The sequence below is a fragment of the Perissodus microlepis genome, chromosome 19 (assembly GCF_051167445.1).
Source record: "Perissodus microlepis isolate ML-2025 ecotype Zambia chromosome 19, ASM5116744v1, whole genome shotgun sequence".
NCBI classification, from domain to species: Eukaryota; Metazoa; Chordata; class Actinopteri; order Cichliformes; family Cichlidae; genus Perissodus; species Perissodus microlepis.
In genome coordinates, this window is record NC_140479.1 from 7,821,031 (window position 1) to 7,838,869 (window position 17,839).

Consider the following 17,839-nt stretch of genomic DNA (forward strand, 5'->3'; position numbering starts at 1 on the left):
TGTCTGGATAGATTTTCAAAATAAAAGACCCTGCCAGCTTCTGGTTTGAATAGAGAACGTTAGAGACCAAATATATTCTGTGGAGGAACATGTCGCAGTCATCATTAAAATACCAGAAACGGCAAGTAAAGTTTGCAAGAATGCTGTTTTCCTCTAAAGTGAGCTTCTGCTGTGGACCAAGAGACGTCATCAGAAGGGGCCGGGAAGCTTCTGGAGGCTTCCTCTGAACCTTTCTCCTAGCCACACGTGGACCTTTACACCCATCAGGGATGCTCGCGCTCTGTCACTGACACCCGGAGGTGCTACAAACTATATTCAGTGTAACACATCACCTGCGATCAGCCCTGCAAACAGTGCCACTCGCTTAATTAGCAAGCAGTTAGAATCCGCCTCGTCCCCTGACAGACACTCACATCTTTCCGTTCTGGACGCCGCCCAAACGTGCCGCTGCTGCCGCTGTGGCTGAGAAGCCCTGACACGTGGTTAAAGGGGGGAACTCGCACTGTTAATGTGTGAAGTGTGTGTGTGGATAACAGGGTGTGTGTGACGAGAGGAGGGGGGTGCTAGAGAAGACGCCATCAGCATCAGCCAAATATAAATAGCTTTGCCCTGGTTTGGTAGCTGGCACCCTTTACACACACACACACACACACACACACACACACACACACACACACACACACACACACACACACAGTATAGCCCTGATCTAGTTGCCACTGTGCAGCCTCTCTGTGTGGTTTGGCTGTCCTTCAAGAAATGAGTGTGTGTGCGCATATTTAGGAATGAGTGTTTGTCGAGCTGTTTGTGTGTGAGTCTGTGTGTGTGTTTGTGAGTCTGTGAGAGTGTGTGAGTCTGTGTCTGTGTGTGTGTGTGTGTGTGTGTGTTTGTGAGTCTGTGAGAGTGTGTGAGTCTGTGAGTGTGTGTGCTCTGCAAACAGTGAGACAGAAAGAAAACTGTAAATTACGAGGTTTGCATGTTTGCACCTGTGTTTCTGCAGCAACCAAACACACACAACCAACAATTCTCCCCTGCACAACACAGACACACACACACACACACACACACACACACACACACACACACGTGGAAATGTCAGTTACTTGTCCAAATTTCCACCATTCAAAACTTCATATTTGACTTCTGTTGCTGTGCGTTTCTCCTGAAGAGCGGCAGTGAAACTGAAATCTCCTCTAATCCCCGACACGTTTGCCGTTTCTCGGCGTCACCGCCGTATTGTGCTAATCTCAAAGCCTCTAAACGAAGTGCTGGAGTCTCTGTTTGCAGCCCACTCTGGAGGGCCGGTAAACCACTGAGCGCCTGAGAGGATGTGGTGGTTGAGAGCTGGACATGAAATAAACGCCGTGACAGATCACTTCTGAGATGTTTACAGTAAGCGTGCGCGCCGGATCGGCTCCTAATCCCGAACTCACAGCATCATCTGAGCGAGGGGGCGAGGTCGGAGTCAGCTGGTTTCTGCTGAGCAGATTATACCGAGACTATGAAATAAGTTCAACGAGCTGAAGTTCAAGTTTGAACAAACAGCCAATATTTTTTCTGTTAATGAATTTGAATGAATTCATTCAAATTTTCTACATCGCTTCCTGTTTGCTGGAAGAACCAGCTGCTAGGCTGAAAAGTGCAGTTAAGAGCCCAAAGTTAGAACTTAAAGATGATGGGAACAGAGCTCGAGTCAAACGGCAAACCTCTGTGATTGTGTTGATTCGCTTTGCTGTCTCAGACTGATTGCAAACAGCTGCAATCAGATGGTCACCCAGAGATTCAAATGTAACACCTTTGACCTCTGGGTGGTCACTTTCCATCACCTGGTGACTGCACCGATCACCTGGTGGGAGGAAACCTGTCTCCAAACAGCTGCAGTCTGAGTCAGACCGTTTGGAGACGTGTGCCTCCCACCAGGTGACCGGCGCAATCTTCCTGTGATTGAAAGCGTCTTCCAGAGGTTGACGGTGTTGCGTGTCCAACCTCCGATTGACCAGGTGGTCTTTGCAACTACTTCCAATTAATCTCCAACAATCACAGCAACGTGATATCACGGCAAAGTGTGACATGGACACTCCTGTGCACTGTGTCCATGTCACACTTTGACTCTATTTTACTGTATTTTAACTTTATTTTGACTCTAGTGTATTTTACTCTATTTGACTTTATTTGACTCTATTTTACTGTATTCTATTTGGACTCTATTTGGGCTCTATTTTACAGCATTTTACTCTATTTGAATTTAGAGACTTAAATTCTATTTGACTTTATTTTGCTCTGTTTTACTGCATTTTAACTATATTTTGACTCTGTTTTGACTATATCACTGTTTCTTTATTCTATTTGAATTTAGAGACTTAAATAAAGTCTGACTTTATTCTACTCTATTTTGAGTCTGTTTTACTAAATTTTACTCTATTTTGACTCTATTTTACTCTACAGGGAGTGCAGAATTATTAGGCAAATGAGTATTTTGTCCACATCATCCTCTTCATGCATGTTGTCTTACTCCAAGCTGTATATGCTCGAAAGCCTACTACCAATTAAGCATATTAGGTGATGTGCATCCCTGTAATGAGAAGGGGTGTGGTCTAATGACATCAACACCCTATATCAGGTGTGCATAATTATTAGGCAACGTCCTTTCCTTTGGCAAAATGGGTCAAAAGAAGGACTTGACGGGCTCAGAAAAGTCAAAAATAGTGAGATATCTTGCAGAGGGATGCAGCAGTCTCAAAAATGCAAAGCTTCTGAAGCGTGATCATCGAACAATCAAGCGTTTCATTCAAAATAGTCAACAGGGTCGCAAGAAGCGTGTGGAAAAACCAAGGCGCAAAATAACTGCCCATGAACTGAGAAAAGTCAGGCGTGCAGCTGCCAAGATGCCACTTGCCACCAGTTTGGCCATATTTCAGAGCTGCAACATCACTGGAGTGCCCAAAAGCACAAGGTGTGCAATACTCAGAGACATCGCCAAGGTAAGAAAGGCTGAAAGACGACCACCACTGAACAAGACACACAAGCTGAAACGTCAAGACTGGGCCAAGAAATATCTCAAGACTGATTTTTCTAAGGTTTTATGGACTAATGAAATGAGAGTGAGTCTTGATGGGCCAGATGGATGGGCCCGTGGCTGGATTGGTAAAGGGCAGAGAGCTCCAGTCCGACTCAGACGCCAGCAAGGTGGAGGTGGAGTACTGGTTTGGGCTGGTATCATCAAAGATGAGCTTGTGGGACCTTTTCGGGTTGAGGATGGAGTCAAGCTCAACTCCCAGTCCTACTGCCAGTTTCTGGAAGACACCTTCTTCAAGCAGTGGTACAGGAAGAAGTCTGCATCCTTCAAGAAAAACATGATTTTCATGCAGGACAATGCTCCATCACACGCGTCCAAGTACTCCACAGCGTGGCTGGCAAGAAAGGGTATAAAAGAAGAAAAACTAAAGACATGGCCTCCTTGTTCACCTGATCTGAACCCCATTGAGAACCTGTGGTCCATCATCAAATGTGAGATTTACAAGGAGGGAAAACAGTACACCTCTCTGAACAGTGTCTGGGAGGCTGTGGTTGCTGCTGCACGCAATGTTGATGGTGAACAGATCAAAACACTGACAGAATCCATGGATGGCAGGCTTTTGAGTGTCCTTGCAAAGAAAGGTGGCTATATTGGTAGCTGATTTGTTTTTGTTTTGTTTTTGAATGTCAGAAATGTATATTTGTGAATGTGGAGATGTTATATTGGTTTCACTGGTAAAAATAAATAATTGAAATGGGTATATATTTGTTTTTTGTTAAGTTGCCTAATAATTATGCACAGTAATAGTCACCTGCACACACAGATATCCCCCTAAAATAGCTAAAACTAAAAACAAACTAAAAACTACTTCCAAAAACATTCAGCTTTGATATTAATGAGTTTTTTGGGTTCATTGAGAACATGGTTGTTGTTCAATAATAAAATGATTCCTCAAAAATACAACTTGCCTAATAATTCTGCACTCCCTGTAGTTGACTAGATATTCCTCTATTTGACTCGATTTGATTGTATTCTATTTGGACTCTATTTTGAATGTGTTTTACTGAATTTTACTCTATTTGACTCTATTTTGATGAATTTTACTCTTTTTTTAACCCAATTTTACTGTATTCTATTTTACTGTATCTGACTCTATTTTACTGTTGTACTCTATTTGACTCTGTTTTGATGAATTTTACTCTATTTTGACCCAATTTTACTGTATTTTGATTCCATTTTGACTCTACTTTACTGTTTGTTTTTTACTCTAATTGAATTTAGAGATTTAAATCACGTCTATTTGAGTTTATTTTACTCTGTTTTGACTCTGTTTTACTGTATTTGACTCTATTTTGACTCCACTGCTTCTTGTTTCTTCTGCATGTATGTGTCTGGAATCTTTATGACTTTATCCTCATGCAACCTCGCTCACCCTCCCTCTTCCTATGTACATACATGTGCACACATTATAAAACTGACCCTGCTATACAATCAGCCAAGTGTGTGTGTGTGTGTGTGTGTGTGTGTGTGTGTGTGTGTAACTGTCTGTCCCTGCAGCCGTCTAGCACCACTGCCAATGACCTGACCACTGCTGTTGCCAAGATACTGGTGCTTGAGTGTGTGTGTGTGTGTGTGTGTGTGTGTGTGTGTGTGTGTGTGTGTGTGTGTGTGTGGATACATACGTCTGTTTCCACACCAACATACAGTCCAACCTATTTCTGTGTTGGGCTGAAAGATGAATCTCCACGCACCCGCTGTCAATCAGACGTGCTCACCTACGCAGACAAATAAGGTGCTGAAACGCTGCTGATGTGCATCGTGATTCATGCTTTCTGGGGGCGGACCATTTACATCTGGAGTCCAGCGGTCCTCCCCCAGAAATTGTACATTTTGCCGTTTAGAACGATAAAGCAGAACATAAATAATTCAAAGAAATGCAGAATGCCACCTGACCTGTGGGGGAGCAGTTCGCTGCGCACAGAGAAACTCGCTGCATGCATAATATCGCAGCAAACACTGGAAACATTACAGGAGCTAATCTGCAGATCTATTCAAAACAGAACCTGAGACGCCACCAATAAACTGATCGGCCAGCAGGTGCTGACCAGGTATGGAGGTGTCTGCACAGCGGGGGGACAGTTGGACAGGGGACAGGATTTAGTGTCTGATGGATGTCAGTGGACAGGAAGTGAGGGGAGAAAATGGACTTGGAGGCTGGAGTGGTTGACAAAGATGTGAATCATCCTGCCGGGAACTTTCTGTCTGATGAGGTCTCAGGATGGTGCTGCTCTACACTCTCCAGTCATGAAGCCTTCTTCTGATACCGATGTGTGTACATGTACAAATATTTATCTATCCAGGCTACATTTACTTTGCTTTTATTTCTCACTGTGAGCATGATGTATTTTTAAGGAAGCTGAAGCTATTGAGCGTCATGATGTTCACATTTGGGTTTTTTTAACTTACATTTTAGGTTTATTTACCTAAAAACTACTTGTTTATATTTAAGAAAACTTTCTGTCCTTTCACAACATTCACTCTGGGTTTAGAAAAGTCCTGCCTGCCCAGTACGTTTACATGTGGGGCAAAGGTGAGGTGCAGACGTAATGAGCTGGGAGTGGCAGATTCCTCTGGCTTTTGTTGTTACTCGGTGCATCACAATGTTAATGCCATCATCATGATGAAGATAAAAAGGAGAACTTGTCCCCACACACAGGCTCGACCTGCGGAAACTCTCAGGATCAGAGTTGGAGGCGCTCCCACTGGCCTGCTTCGGTTTGTCAAACCTGTCTGGATGATATTCAACATGAGACGGCCGGTTTTTACAGATCTGAGGAGACCAGCTGACCGGAGCTGAGAATTCATCACGCACTCAGAGCGTGATAATATCCTAAAGGTCCCGTGAAGCGGCTGAGTCAGTGCGTCTCACGCTGCCGCTCTGCAGTCTGAACACAGCCGTCCTCGGTAACATGAGCAGCTGCAGATGTCCCATCAGGCCTTTTATCTCCTGTAAACATCGGACCGTGTGCTGTAATCCAGATACCGGAGCCGGAGCGCCACCCATCCGTTTAGCATCTCTTCTTTGATTCACAATAACGAGTCTCGCTCGCGGCTCGTCACAGCGCAGTGCTGTTCAGGATCTCCTGTCACGTAGTAACTTCGGCAGCTTTTCATGGGAAAACTGAACACAGTGAAGCGAAAAGCATGAAGCTGTCTGTGCACAGACCAGAGTTTCCTCCCAACGCCTCATTTTTGACTTCTCGTGGCCTCGGTGTTGCTGAGCGCATCAACACACGCCAAAGAGTCTACCTGTGGATCGTTCCATTACCGACAGCATCATACGTCAATACTTCATTTTTTAACTTCCTCTCTTCCATTTCCTGCCTTTGTCTCATTGTGTTTAAATGTCGTTTAACACACTTCACTTCCTCAACCCAGTGTGCGATGTTTCTGTGATCTTAACTTGTTATGTACTCTTTGTGTTTCCGTATCTTGTACCTGGTGGTGTTGACTGACTCTACCTGAACCCTAATATTGATTTATTTACTCTTATTTTTATCATCTCGTTTTCCTCCTCTAATCCTTCTTATTGTGTTAACTTGGGATTATTAACCCTTTATTTCCACGTGTCTTGTTTTCCTCTTTTCCTTTTCCACCATTGTTATCGTTCTGATTGGTTCACCTGTGTGTTACCATCCTGTGATTTCCTCATGTTGCTTTCACCTGTGTCTCTGTTCTTTCCTTTTCCTCTCTGTTGCTGTTGTATTGGATTCACCTGTGTCTTATTTCCCCTCTGCCTGGTGTCCACGTCCACATGGTTGTCGTCTCTCTGTCCCTGAGTCCTCCCCAGCCATCCCTGTTGCTTTTGCATGTTGTTGGTGATTTGGGTTTTCCTGCCAGAACAGTGCAGTGTGCGTTGTTGTGTTCTCACTTTCTCATTTTTTTTTCCTTTTCCATTTCAGTCTGAAGATGCTGTAACAAGGATGAACAGTGAGATAATTATTGTTAATGTTAACTCTTTCCTTTGAGCTCCTGCTTCCACACTGAGCATACATCATTGTTTGGCAGTGACCTCACATGACCCTGCAGTCACACTGTGCAAAAAGACATTTTTCCCTGGAACTGAGCTCCATCTGTGGAGCGAGATGGATTTGACCTGGAGCAGGACTTCCTGTGGCGTCCTGCAGCTGCAGGTGAAACTGGCAGCTGCATATGTGACAGTAGCATGATGACAATTGGCTGAGAGAGTGCGTGCTCGTACCTGGTTGGGCTGAAACGATCAAATTGAGGAACGCCAAGAGAGAGCTGACAGAAGTGACGGTGTGATCTGTACGCACGAGCAAAAATCAGCTCAAAGACCAGAAACCTTCCCTGACTCGACTGCCTACTCACGGCTTCTCTCCTCAAACCTAAAAAGTCATAAAACTAAACAAAAGCTGAATAAGTCCACCCCCCCCCCCACACACACACACACACACACTCAGCAGCTAAAATCTAAAGTTTCCCCTAAAAATCAACACCACAGAGCTGGAGGTGCCATCCCACACACGCACACTTGACTTTTTAATACAAGCCCACCACATCTCCCAGCACGCACATATTGCAGTTTGAAGCCCTGCCCCAAACCGTCACGACACACAAAATTATTCCTAAAGAGAAGCGTGAGCGCGCTCGTTCTGATGCACGCTCGGCCTCAAACGCCGTCGTTAAACGAGAAAATTCCGTAAAGTCTTTGATTTGCATTCACAGTAAACAGAAAACAACAACGTCTGCACAGTGAGAGCTCGATCGCTTCTTTAAATATTGCAGAAATGTGCTCCTGTGCCTCCTTACCTCTCTGAGCAGAGCAGACACTTTGTGACAGGTAAGAATTTCACTCCACGCCATAATTCAAAGCAATTCACAGAACAAATAACCAGAAGAAGTGAAGCATCGATGGTTACGGTGCTGGTGCAAACACATCAGTTCATCCAGCTGCGTCTGTGTTCGTTCAGGTAAATTCTTCAGGTTTGCACAAAAACTCTATTCTGTGTCCTGAGACCAAATCAGCCACCAGCAGTCAGACATGGAGGAGGAGCTAAATTGTGTCCTCCACCTTCAGAGGAAGCTCCTTCCTGCTCCTTCCTCACCCAAAGCAGAAGTGCAACTTTACCAGTAAGACGACAGCTTCTGTCTCTTCAACAGACCAACCAGTACATCCATCCTTTATCCAGATACCTGCAGCTCCAAGTTGGTGCTCCACCCTTTTCCAACCATGGCCTCGGAGCTGCAGGTGCTAACGCCCTGCCACCTCAGTGACAGCTGGAGGTCACCGACTGATGAAGCCAGAGGGCAACATGATCTGCAACGAGCAGAGAGGAGGTCCTGAGACGCTCTGAGGTGTTTCCACTGAGGTGACCGCCAATGCCCCGCCCACATCTGCTCCTCGGCCTACCTTCACCTGACACTCCAACATGCAAAGGTAAAGTGGAACAGTCCTGCAGCACGTGTGTTTGTGGGCTTCAGGAGGACGTTTGCAGCTGTAAAATGAACATCTGGATCCTCTCTGTTTCCCAAAATATTCGCCTCCTTAAAAAAACAGCTTTACTCGTACGTTAGCGTGCTGGAGGATGCGGGGCTGAGCGAAGTGTCGAATGTGCTGCGAGTCAGCAGAGCCGAGATCGATGGCAGAGGTAAACAAGCCCAGAGATGTAAATAACAACAAGCTTCCATTTACAGAGCAGCTGAAAAACTGCAGCTCTGACACTGATTTATGTTCCACCGCACGCGTGTGTGTGTGCGTGCGTGTGTTTGACCACATGTGCTGGCGTGTTCTCATTTCTGTGTGTACGTGTCGGTGGAAATGAGGTGACCCGCTGTGTGTGAGCGCGCTCAGACAGAATGCCTTGTCAGATGTCTGGGGACAGTCGGCCAATCGGCTCTCATGTCTGTGGCCCAGACACACACACACACACACACACACAGAGGTGAAACACAGCACATAAGGACACACGTTACAGCTGTAAATAAAAGATGGACGTTGGGTGGCTGAACAAAGAGTCAGCTTGTAAACAAACAGAGACAGAAACCCTTCCTCGCTTCTTCGCTGGATGAAATCCTGCTCTGCATTTTGGTTTTTTTACGTGATAGCACAAATCCGTACGTGACGTGTACGTGACGTGTACGTGACGTGTACGTGACGTGTACGTGACGTGTACGTGACGTGTACGTGACGTGTACGTGACGTGCTGCACGCATTGTGTCCAGGTGAAATATCGATGCTCAGGTTTAAGTTTGGTACGTACTCGTGCTCTTGAGCATCTTTGACCTTGCAGTTGGGACCGATCCAATAACTCGATGGATTAAAACCTCAATCGATAAATGGATCAGCGGGGCCCAGGTGAAGCACCTGGGCCCCGTCTCATCCCTCACAGGTCACACTGACCCCCAGCTTCATAACAAATACAGTTTAATCCCCAACTTTCCACAGAGCTCTCAGCACCGCGAGCTCACACACGGCCACGTTCAATAAACTCATTAGCAGTCTCAGTTTGCCATGCGCGCCCACGCTGGGCTGCAGATCCCCTGATCTGTCCTCGGAGAAATCCCCGCTGCTGATCGTGTCCAACGCCACACAGAGACCTGACGTCTCTAACCTCCATCGCAGCTGCAAAGAGGAAACTTGCCCTTCGTTTCCTCCAAACTCTGCAGCAGAAAGCGCAGCGGCGTCCGACCCTCCTCCCGCCAGCCTTCTGTCTCAGCTCACGCTCTCGGTGAGGGGGAACAGGAGGCTGCTCTGCTAATGAATAGCTGAGTAGCTCCTGTATGAGGCCGAGCTGTGGGTCTGCCTTCACTTCTGTTTGCTGCAGCACGGCCTCACAATGCACCTCAAACACACTCACACCTGAGCGCAGCCCGAGCTTCAGCACACAGGTTCATGAAAGTAAGAAGAGTTCAGGTCGAGTCAGAGCTCCTGCGCCGCGTGGCCGTCTTTGAAGCCCATATCTGAAAGCTGTGACCCTGAGCTGAAGAGCCACAGGTCGCTGCTCCCTCCACGCTGGGCAAGGATGGACGCGACCCGCCTCTGTCCCTCGCCACGTCCACGCAGTCTCACCGCTGCGTGTGAAGTAGTATGTTTGTGTTTCTGTATTTAAATCTTTATCTGTTCTTTGAGCTGATTGGTGTTCATGTGCATGCAGGAGGTGGTCCCCCCGCCCCCGAGAGTCCGACCTGGACAAAGGGCAGAAAACAGACGACGGAGGCAACATCCAAATGACCATACACTGTATATAAATGATGGACACCTTATAGACGGTGTATTTTGTTTCCGTGGACGTTAACTCAGATCAGCTGTGAGTATTTTCATCCTTCACTCGAGCTGCTGTGTGGACATTAAACGCAGCAGTGGCTGTAATTAATATTTTGACAGTGTGTAAAGAGCTGCAGAGCTGAAGGTTTGGAGTGTGTGTGTGTGTGTACAGAATTCAGAATAAATGTGCAGATGCTTCCTGCTGTTCTTTACTCCTACAGCTGCAACAGTAAGTGCTCTGAATATGAGTTTGTTGGTGTTTCTTTGCACAGAAACCTCGGAGAGACGAGCTCGCCGCCTGTGAACACTCGGGCTGGGCGTGTCGATCTAAATATCGACGCTGCCGACACCACGCTGGCACTCATACTGGATCAGCGCCGGCGTGAGAGGGTCGATGCTTTCGTTTGTTTCTCTCCTGTAAGTTCAGTTTGCTGACCCATCTGTGCAAACGCTGCTCCTGTCGCTCCGCCCCCTGTTCTGCTGTGATTAGCTGACCTTTGGTCGTGTGACTCAGCCGCACCGAGCAGAGTCATCGTGCAGACGTTCTTAACAGCTCTAAAGGAAAGAACTGCAAACATGAAGCGTGCTGGAAGGAACATCTCTGCTGCGGCAACACTGCAGGACAAAGGAAATCCCTCAGACAGAGGTCAGAGGTCACAGTCCTGTCAGAGGGGGAAAGAACAGGCAGGCAGCTCACACAGGTGTGTAAGTGATGTTTCAGTCATGGCTGATGTTTAATATATAAAATATATATATTAATGTATAAAATACACTAAACATGATGAAGATTCGTCTCATACATCCTGACACGCTGCCCTTTACCAGCTGAAGTATCGGCCCTGATGTTGGGTCGATGCCACAGTTTGCAGTGTTGCAGAGCTGGACACACACTCAGACCACGATGAGCTGCTCTAACATTTGAGGCCCCCTCCTACGTCACAGGCTAGAAGCACCCCTGCTGAGGGTGCTGACGCCGCAACCTGAGGTCAGGGCGCAGCCTGTGAGGCGTAGCTACAACTACAACTAAACACACCACTTGAAGCATTCAGGATGTAGTGAGCTCCAATGTACGATTCTGATTGCACCGACTCATCCCCGCACTCCTTTCTTTGCCCTGCTCACACTAACACGCTGCTTTGTCTGCAGGATGGAGTGAGGGTCGCATCACAGAGCAGCTGCACACATACGTCTGCTTGTCACACATACATCTGCTTGTCGTATAACCTCCACACTCGCTGAACCATGCCACGCAGGAGGACTCTGGTAGAGGATGTAATATGATAGACAACATGACAGACTGTGTATAAAATGTTGACCAGTCATGCAAACCAAAGGACAAATTAACCCTTGACCTTTACAGTGAGGAGATGCAGTGGCTCTATAATGTGAGGGGCGTGCTTACCTTTGTTGTGATGGAGGTTGTCTCTCTCCAGCTGTACAGGAGATTTGGGACCAATCGGGCCTAAAACATGAAGCTATCACCAAAATCTGCAGTTCCTCTACTGACCAGCAGGGGCTCCAGCAGCGAGTCAGTTCACATAGACTGCAAACTTTTTGCAGGTCGATACAAAAACCCCCTGTCTCTTATATTGCACCTTTTCTCCATCGCAGACATAAAACGTGCAGAACGGACCTTCACATGATGCTCAGGCCTGCAGAGGGCAGCTCTGCACAGATGTGCATACTAATTATTCAGTCTCTGCCGTCCTCAGTGTCTGCAATTTTATGCACCAGAGCAGTAAGTAGACGTCTGATGGCTAAAGTGAATATCTACCTTGATAGCTGCCCAGCAGGCTGCCGTGCTGGAGCTGCACCCCACCTGCACCGGCCCGCTCGGACCCCTCCTGTGAGCGCGACAGTTAGAGAGAGAGGCAGGAAGAGATGTCGGAGGTCTGCATGAGAGGAGGATGGAGGGAGGAAGCACAGGCGAGGAGCAGAGAGGCTATGATTGCCAGCCAGCGTGTAGCCGGTAATTACAACGTTGTGTTCCCTCTCTCGCTCTCAGGCTCGCAGCCATTCACACCTTCCTGCTTTACATGCCCGTGTGCTCAAGGTTAATGCAAGGGAAGGCTAAATAAAGACATTCAGGACACTTGATTTCAGACTGTCACATGCCTCTTTGTGTTTTTGGTTAAACGTGTTAAAAAAGCATGTTTCTGCTCTGAGGCTTCAGCTCACTCATCATTCTTGGTCCTGCAGTCAGAACATGGTATGAGTCTTTCAATGGAAGCTGATAACTTCCTGCTACATCTAACGCAGCCTCATAAACTCTGTTTTTCATGGATGTTAAACTTTATGGTAACACCTGGAGAAAAGCGATGATCTGAGTCTGCAGGTACCTGCAACAAATGCTCATTAATAAAAAAGTATCCCAACTTTTTCAGACTCTGGCTTTTATTCATCGGTCAATGCGACTGGCCGTAACCTTTCCTGTACTGCACGATGAAGGTGTCATTAATCGTCACTGCTGCCTTTTACAGCTGAAGAGCCTGATGTTTCTTACAGTGTTTGGGAGAAACCATTTCAGTGGCCTCCGTCGGGTGACGTAGGTGAGAAAAATGCACGCTTCAAGATCAATAAGTTGTTATATTAGTAGTAATGAGATAATTAAGCGAGTTAATGAGGCAGCGGGAACAAAAGCTGTATGTCAAAGGTGGAAGTAGCTGCATTTGTTCCTGAAGTTTTGAGTCACAGACTTTGGCTTTGTGGCTGCTGCCATGTTGTTTTGGGTTTGTGACCATACTGTGTTGGCCCTGTCAGGGTGGGATAGGCTCCGCCCCCCCGGTGAAGCATGCAGAGCTGCTGCTGCTCCACATCGAAAGGAGGTAGCTGAGTTGGTTTGGGCAGGTGGAAAGGATGCCTCCCAGGGTGAGGTGTTCCTGTACGTCCTTAGAGGAGGCGGAGGCCCTGGGACAGACCCGGGACACGCTGGAGAGACGACATATCTCGACGTGCCTGCTCTCACGACGCACAATGGACGTTAGAGGTACTGCAGCCGCTGGTGCTTTCGGCACGAAAAAGTCCTCCAGCTTTCATCTCTGTGTTGGTCTCTCTGTAAAAACAGTTTCAGCTCTTTTTAATGAAATCTGCTTCGACTCGATGCCTGAATGAACCTCCTCGGCTTCGTTATCGCAGCCGCCTCGTCTCATTGTTGATGTGGAAAATATTGATGAGGCGATCTTGGAGGCGCATGAATCTTGGATTAATCACAGCTCGGTTTATGACCTGTCCGCTGCATCGAAGTGCGTTCTGTGTTTGTAATTGTGCTGTCAGGTGATGTTAGCGAGAGTGTGTGTGTGTGTGTGTGTGTGTGTGTGTGTATGTGTGTGTGTGTGTGGTCCCCAGGCTGTGGATTTATTGCTTACATGACTGCCTAAACTGACCGATCAGCTCTGGTATCTCCTCGTCTGTCTCCCCCTTCCTGTTTTCTCCTCTCTCGTTTTCTCTCTGCTGCTGTCTTGCATCATTTCTTGCCTCCCTCCCTCCCCCCTCTCCTCACCCCCACTGTCTCGCTCATTGACTTATCTTTCTGCTTTGCTTGATTCATCTCCTTCTCCCCCTCGCTCTCTCCATCACACACACTCTGTTCCTGCTGCTCTACATGAGTATGTCCTCTCCTCCCTCCTTCTCTCCTCCCACTCATTCACCCCAGTCTCCCCCTCTCCCCTGCCCCTCACTCATTTTTATGACTGCCACAGGAGCCTTTCTCTCTCTCTCTTTGTCTCTGTGTTTATGAGCAGAGCTATATTGAGATCGTCTGGCTGGTAGACACAGAGGAAAAGAGGGGGCGAGAGTGCGCGATGAAGCCAGAGGAGAGAGGGATGGAGGGCAGGCGCGACCAAGATAGAAAGCGGGTTAGATAATGGAGCTCAAACATACATGCATACATGCGACCAATCAATGCCTTTTACATCTGGCGCAATAAAAAGTTTTCTGATCAATCCGAGACAATGAATAGAGGAGAAATAATCTAAATGTGGCCAAATGCCACCACAGAAGAGAAATTAAACGCTCAGGGGAATCAATGGCTGCTCAAAGTGGCGCAAATCGATATCTGCATATCAGCATCGCAGCTATTGATTCAATATGACTACATTTAACCTGAATCAGGTACCTGACTCTGCAGCTCTGATCACCTCAGAGGAACATTTCATCATCTTTAACTTGTTTTGCTTTAATAGTCCAGAAAGGTTCTCTGATCTGCCACAGAGCGTTTTATTAGGCACGCTATAAACGTATACGTGTGGATTTGTCAGACGCATCTTTGCTGCTGCCTCCGAAAAAAATCACATGACCAGTCAAAAAGTATCAAGGGCAAGTTGATTGGTCTGTTGAAGTCAGTGACAGTGTTTCAACCAATCACAGTGGCTGGTAATCTACTGCTCGGTCTGTGTTCCTGGCCTCATACTTGATCCAGCTGTCTGACCTCATTATAGACTCATTTCAAACATTTTTAAAACAAACAGCTAACAGATCATCTGCAGAGGAATGGCTTATTGAAGAGTTTCAGTCAGGTTTCAGAGCTCATCACAGCACAGAAACAGCTTTAGTGAAGGTTACAAATGATCTTCTTATGGCCTCTGACAGTGGACTCATCTCTGTGCTTGTCCTGCTAGACCTCAGTGCAGCGTTCGATACTGTCGACCATAATATCCTATTAGAGCGATTAGAACATGCTGTAGGTATTACAGGTACTGTGCTGCAGTGGTTTGTATCATATCTATCTAATAGACTCCAGTTTGTGCATGTAAATGGAGAGTCCTCTTCACACACTGAGGTTAATTATGGAGTTCCACAGGGTTCAGTGCTAGGACCAATTCTGTTTACATTATACATGCTTCCCTTAGGCAGCATCATTAGAAGACATAGCATACATTTACACTGCTATGCAGATGACACCCAGCTCTATCTGTCCATGAAGCCAGATAACACACACCAATTAGTTAAACTGCAGGAATGTCTTAAAGACATAAAGACCTGGATGGCTGCTAACTTTCGCCAGTCCAAAGGGATTTGGTGACGTGATCCTAAATTGCCGATAGGTGTGAATGTGAGTGCAACAGGATGGCGACCTCTCCACCCTGTGGTAGCTGGAGTAGGCTAATGAATGGATGGATGGGTGAGCACTGACTAAGCAACAGAAGATGAATTAAGAAATTAAATACTAATAATTTGATCTATTAAAAATTGGCTCTTTCTTTGTTACAAACTTTACTGTATTATCCATCAGTTAGGACACGACTGTACGACACAAAGTAACTACTATGATTTTACTGTATAACATTTTCAAAATAATAATAATTACATTGGTAGATTGCTCAATTACTTAAAGCTGTAGTGAGGTTTTATTACATATAAATACATGTTCATAGATGAGTTCCCACATTTAAATGCATTTTATAGTTTCAGAGTTTCAAATGTCGTGTTTGCGGTGACATTCCCACGCTACTACACCGCCGGAGCTGAAGCAGGACGCAGCCATAGTTTACACCGATGTGAAGAGGAAAAGAAAGCAACACTAACTCAGGTTGAAAGGACTCAAATTTCCGGATCATTGCAGGCGTGCTGGTATCACTTTCAGTTTCCTGCCTTAGCTTTCTGACTCCTGCTTCTGTCTGAAGTCCTAACACTGAGATGTGTAACCAGCTGAAGACCTGCAGCCCTGAGCAAAGACAATCATCTGATGAGTCATGCCGTCTTTCCCCTCCATCCTTGGGTTTATATTTGGAGGAAGACAAAAAGAAGCCTCCAGCTCCGAGTATCTATTAAAGATGGAGGTGGGTGTGTAATGGCAGCAGCTGAAGTGAATCATTAGCTGGAAAGTTTGCGTTTGATTACTGCAAGCGCTCCTTGCCACAGGCAGAATACAACTGAGGCCATATTACAAAACCGGCTTCGTCCTATTGCAGCAAATCCAGCTCTCCTTTCATTTTTCTCTTATTGCTGAGCTCTCCTGAACATCTGCGAACTCAAACAAAAGCCAGAGGAGACCAAAGTCCCGACGGAGAGCCGAAGACTGATTGTTTCATACGACAGTCACAGATCAAAATGTCCCCAATGCTCTTTGTTTATCTGCCAGCAAAAGTTGTAGGATCACCGGCTGGACTCTGGGATTCTTCAGCCAAACTCTTACAGTAGCTGGAAGATGAAAAAACGAGGACGTGCAAAACCAAACTCTCAGACTGGGAACTGGACCAGACCAGAACCTTTAGACATCTTTGAAAACTCTACAATAAAATCTGTAATATCACCTTTATAAGGTCGTAAAGAGTCTGAAAGCACTGCTGGGCCTCAGCACGAGCACGAGGCTCAAGCTTTAAATCACGGTGGGTGTAGTTTAGGGCAGCAGTGAGGCCACTAAATGGTGTAACGTGCATTTGTTTAAAGGCTTCCTGCACACAGCTCAGTTTCACTCGGTAATCTGTGTAAACACAAATCTGTATATGAATATAAATATAAATATAAAGAATCTGCAGGAAGGACTGTCTGGTTCCTGTTTGCAGTCAGACTGCAGGCTGTTGGGATGGAGATCCATCTTTGATGATCGTTTTAAATGCATCTGCATTCACAAACAATGAACGCATGGATGAAACAGCTGCATATCTGCTGGTTGTTCTGGGTCTCAGACCGACAGCTGTACTTTAACCAGAGAAGGGGGACGTGCACATTACCTGTGCTCCAGGACAGGTGTGGTGCTGCAGCAGAGGCTGAGCTGGTGCAGGCTGTGGTGCAGCTCCTGTCCCAGCTCTCGGCCCCCTGTGTGACCTGTGTGATTGCAAACGTCTGCCGAATGCTGACAAAAGTAAACTGATGATGCTCGCAGGTGCACGATCAGAATCTCCGACCCTCTCGCCTGCATCAGTAAAGCTAAAGGCTCAAATGTTTGGGCTCTTAAACCCTCACACTGAGCAGCAGGAGGTAAAAAGTTGAGACCAAACTAGAAACAGACCTTTTACGAACATGTTGGATGTACCGTCCACCCTGGACCGCTGACATTCATCAATAATCTTATCACTCTTACCCCCCACTGAATCGTTCTGCTTCTGCCTCTGTTGTCCTGTTGTCCAGTCTTTGTTTTCGGTCCTTTACTCTGATGTGTCCTTCCATCATCAGCTGGGAATCCTCTGAAAAACACATCAAACCTTTAGTTTCTGTCACCGAATGAATCCAGCGTCACTTTAACTGACCTGCAGGCTGCGCTTGCTCCGCCTGGACCTCGCCTACTCTGAGTCTCCCGAGCTTTGAATCAAAATCCAGATGTTTTCCGGCTCTTGTCGTCGTGGCTCTGTCACTTACTCAGTGTGTGTTCGTGTCGGTGTGACCAGTGCTGATTGAACCGCTGCATATCTCGGCCAGGACAGTCTTGTAAATTAGATTTTTAATCTCAAGAGTCGTTTTCCTCGTTAAATAAAGGTTAAATAATAATTTCTCCGGCAGCACAGCAGAGGCTGGGTTCAGATTAATCAGACAGATGATGCTGGTCTGAATCACACTTGTTGTTTGGTGGTTTTATTACAAAGAGGAGCTCATGTACT

The 17,839-nt window shown here is 46.5% G+C and overlaps 1 long non-coding RNA gene across 3 annotated transcripts in view; it reads left to right on the forward strand.

Annotated features, from left to right (window-relative positions):
• LOC146365336 (uncharacterized) overlaps positions 1-12,682 on the forward strand; it is a 40,997-nt gene extending 28,315 nt beyond the window's left edge. Inside the window, exons 3-5 of one of the 3 annotated variants that reach the window (XR_014798587.1) lie at positions 8,230-8,477; positions 10,195-10,347; positions 10,577-12,682. This is a non-coding gene — a long non-coding RNA (uncharacterized LOC146365336). Of the gene's footprint in view, positions 1-8,229; positions 10,348-10,576 lie in introns of all 3 variants that reach the window. The other 2 variants (XR_014798586.1, XR_014798588.1) reach the window with 2 other exon arrangements.
• The last annotated feature ends 5,157 nt before the right edge of the window (positions 12,683-17,839 follow it).